Genomic DNA, 4,340 nt, shown 5'->3' on the forward strand with positions numbered 1-4,340 from the left:
ATATATTGATTTCCAAACGATGACGGAAACGGTCCCATGAAGTCTATTCCCCAGACGTCAAATATTTCTACTTCCAGAATGCCTTTTTGAGGCATTTCATCACGTCTTGAAATGTTTCCGGTTTGTTGGCATCTATCACAGCTTAGTACAGCAAAATAAACGTCTTTCCACAGGTTGGGCCAGAAGAGTCCAGATTGAAGGATTTTGGCGCAGGTTCTAGATGTGCTATGGTGTCCTCCACACGGTGCAGAATGACAGTGTGTTATTATGCTTCTTATTTCTTCCTCGGGTACACAACGTCTAAAGATTCCATCGGGGCCTCTTTTGAACAGGAGCGGGTCGTCCCAATAGTAATGTTTTAGGTCATGGAAGAATTTCTTCTTCTGTTGGTAACTTAGATCAGGAGGAAGCACACCAGCAGCCAGGTAGTTTACGAAATCTGCATACCATGGTGTGTCAGATCGGGCTAAAGCTATTTCTGCTAATTTGTTGGTTTCAGCGTTTGGATGGTATGGTTCGAATTCATTTGCTTCTAATTGGGCGATGAGTCTTTCATAAGGGAAGTCATCGTCAATTGGTACTTCTTCGGGTTTCAGATTTTCCAATCGAGAGAGGTGATCTGCTACGACATTTTCAGTGCCCTTTTTATCTTTAATTTCCAGGTCGAACTCTTGTAGTAACAAGATCCATCTCAACAGTCTTGGTTTAGCGTCCTTTTTGGTTAGGAGGTACCTAATGGCGGCGTGGTCAGTGTATATGATTATTTTGGCTCCTACCAGGTAAGAACGGAATTTGTCTAGTGCAAATACGACAGCTAATAACTCTTTTTCTGTCGTGGCATAATTCATTTGAGCTTCGTCTAGGGTTCTACTCGCATAGTATATGACATGTAGTTTCTTATCCTTTCTTTGCCCTAGAACGGCTCCTACAGCATAATCACTTGCGTCACACCTTATTTCAAAAGGTTCATTCTAGTCGGGAGGTTGCATAATTGGCGCAGAGATTAATGCTCGTTTAAGCGTTTGAAATGCTTCAGTGCATTTATCGGTAAAAATGAATTCGGCGTCTTTCATAAGTAATTCGGTTAACGGTTTGGTTATTTTAGAGAAATCCTTAATGAAGCGTCGGTAAAAACCAGCGTGTCCTAGAAAACTTCTTATTTCTCTAACGGTTTTGGGAGGTTGAAGGTTCTCGATAATTTCAATTTTTGCTTTATCAACTTCGATCCCTCTATCAGATACGATGTGTCCAAGTACAATTCCTTGTCGAACCATGAAATGGCATTTTTCCCAATTAAGGACTAGGTTTACGCTTACGCATCGTTTAAGTACCATTTCAAGGTTTTCTAAACATGTTTCAAAACTTCCCCCACAGACAGAGAAGTCGTCCATAAAGACCTCCATTATTCCATCTAGGAAGTCGGAAAATATTGCCATCATACATCTTTGGAAGGTCGCGGGTGCATTGCAGAGTCCAAAAGGCATTCGTCTATAGGCGAATGTACCATAAGGACAGGTAAATGTGGTCTTCTCTTGGTCGTCAGGGTGAATAGGAATTTGGAAAAATCCGGAGTATCCATCCAGATAACAGAAATGTGAGTGTTTAGCTAGGCGTTCGAGCATTTGATCTATGAAAGGTAAAGGGAAATGGTCTTTTCGGGTGGCTTTGTTTAGCTTCCTATAGTCAATGCACATTCTCCATCCAGTTTGGGTACGTTGTGCTACAGATTCGCCTTTAGCGTTAGTGATTACAGTAACTCCTCCTTTCTTTGGTACGACGTGAACAGGACTAACCCATTTACTATCGGATATAGGGTATATTATTCCGGCTTCTAGCAGTTTTTGGATTTCCTTTTTAACCACATCGCTCATAATAGGATTTATCCGCCTTTGATGTTCCCTAGAGGTTTTACTATCGTCTTCGAGCATAATGCGGTGCATACACAGAGAAGGGCTTATACCTTTCAGATCTGATATGTTATATCCTAAAGCGGTCGGGTATTTTCTTAGGACATTAAGTAATTTTTCAGTCTCGGTTCGTCCTAAGTTGGCGTTCACTATAACTGGTTTGTTTAGTTCTTCGTCTAGAAATTCGTATCTAAGATCGGTAGGAAGTGTTTTTAGTTCTATAGCAGGTTTCTTCGGTCCAGGTATAGGATCAGGAGTTAAGGCTAGACATTCACTCAGGTGGTCATCTTGATATTCCTCACGCCAGTTGTCATCTTCAAGAATTGGCGGCATAGGAATTCTTAGGATCTCGGTTTCCTTACTTGGTTCGGATTTTATTTCCTTAACACACTCGTCGATTATGTCAGCAGAACAGCATGTGTCAATTATAAAGGGTGCTTTTAGGAATTGGGAAAGGATAAATTCTATTTTCTCTTCTCCTACTTCGAAAGTAAGCTTTCCTCGCTTTACGTCTATAATTGCACCAGCGGTTGCTAAAAATGGTCTTCCTAATATGATCGGGATGTTAGAATCTTCTTGGATATCCATAATGATGAAGTCAGTTGGGATGTAGAATTGACCTACACGAACAGGGATATTTTCTAACATTCCTACAGGGTATTTGACTGAACGGTCAGCTAGTTGAAGAGACATTCTCGTTGCTTTAAGCTCACCTAGATTTAGTTTCTTACAGGTCGAAAGAGGCATCAAACTAACACTGGCTCCTAAATCGCACAAGGCTTTCTCTATGATGGTTTTTCCTATTACGCAGGGTATAGAGAAATTACCAGGGTCTTTCAGTTTTGGAGGCATGTTATTTTGGATGATAGCGCTACATTCAGCGGTAAGCGTTATAGTTTCATTATCCTCGAGTTTCTTTTTGTTTGATAGGATTTCTTTTAGGAACTTAGCGTACGAAGGCATCTCAGTTATGGCTTCTGTGAATGGTATGGTTATGTTTAATTGCTTCAGAAGTTCTACAAATCTTTTAAATTGCGCTTCGGTTTTTGATTTAGCTAATCTCTGAGGGTAAGGAATTGGTGGCTTATAAGGTGGTGGTGGAACGTAAGGTTTCTCTTTTTCAGGTTCCACTTCGTTATTGTTCTCATCAGTCTTAGCAGTTTGTTCGTCAGTTGTTTTCTTTTGGGTTTCCTTTGGCTCTTGTTGTGACATGGGTACGTTTTGAGTTCTAGGATCTATGGGTCCATCGTAATTCGTTCCACTTCGTAGTGCTATCGCGTTCGCATGTCCTTTAGGATTGGGTTGAGGTTGAGCAGGAAACGTGCCAGTAGGGGCAGCAGTAGGTGCTTGTTGTTGAGCTACTTGTGAGATTTGAGTTTCTAACATTTTGTTATGCGTAGCTAAAGCATCTACTTTGTTCGATAGTTGTTTTAGTTGCTCGCTATTGTGGATGTTTTGGTTCAGGAAGTCCTTATTGGTTTGTTGTTGGGAAGCTATAAAGTTCTCCATCATGATTTCTAGATTTGACTTCCTAGGGGTATTTTGAGCAGCTACAGGCGCTTTTTGGTAGCCAGGTGGTACAGCAGGTGCTTGTCCAGGCGCGTACAACGCATTGTTGTTTTTATAAGAAAAGTTCGGATGGTTTTTCCATCCAGGGTTGTACGTGTTAGAATAAGGGTTTCCTTGAGCATAGTTTACTTGATCAGATGGAATTCCAGTCAAGAGTTGGCATTCAGCAACTGCATGTCCAGTCAATCCACAAATCTCGCAGTTAGGTGTTACAGCGGCAGCGGTGGCTGAAGGAGTGATGGTTAAGTTCTCGATCTTCTGAGTTAAAGCGTCTACTTTAGCGTTAACGCGGTCTATACCACTTATTTCGTACATTCCTCCTTTGGTTTGGGCTTTCTCTAGAGCGGCTCGTTCTCCACCCCATTGGTAATGGTTTTGTGCCATGTTCTCTATGAGTTTGTATGCTTCATCATGGGGTTTGTCCATTAATGCTCCGCCAGCAGCGGCATCTATAGTCATTTTAGTGTTATATAAGAGACCACCATAGAAAGTATGGATGATCAGCCATGGTTCGAGTCCATGATGAGGGCATATTCTAAGCATGTCCTTGTAACGTTCCCAAGCTTCGAAGAGTGATTCGTTATCTTTCTGGGTAAATCCGTTGATTTGACCTCTAAGCATAGCAGTTTTGCTAGGCGGAAAGTATCTCGCTAAGAATACTCTTTTCAATTCGTCCCACGTAGTTATGGAATTAGAAGGCAGGGATTGAAGCCACGCTCTAGCTCTATCTCTCAAGGAGAAAGGGAAAAGGCGTAATCGAATAGCTTCGGAACTAATGTTGTTGGCCTTGATAGTGTCGGCGTATTGCACAAACACGGATAAATGGAGGTTAGGGTCGTCTACAGGGCTTCCAGAGAATTGATT

General features: G+C 41.7%; 1 non-coding gene across 1 annotated transcript; it reads left to right on the forward strand.

The window, feature by feature from the left end:
• The first annotated feature begins 3,990 nt into the window (after window positions 1-3,990).
• LOC131641090 (small nucleolar RNA R71) lies at window positions 3,991-4,097 on the forward strand. Its single transcript, XR_009295433.1, has one exon. It is a non-coding gene; the product is annotated as a small nucleolar RNA R71 (small nucleolar RNA).
• Window positions 4,098-4,340: the final 243 nt, after the last annotated feature.

This window comes from Vicia villosa, unplaced genomic scaffold (assembly GCF_029867415.1).
Source record: "Vicia villosa cultivar HV-30 ecotype Madison, WI unplaced genomic scaffold, Vvil1.0 ctg.003510F_1_1, whole genome shotgun sequence".
NCBI lineage: Eukaryota > Viridiplantae > Streptophyta > Magnoliopsida > Fabales > Fabaceae > Vicia > Vicia villosa.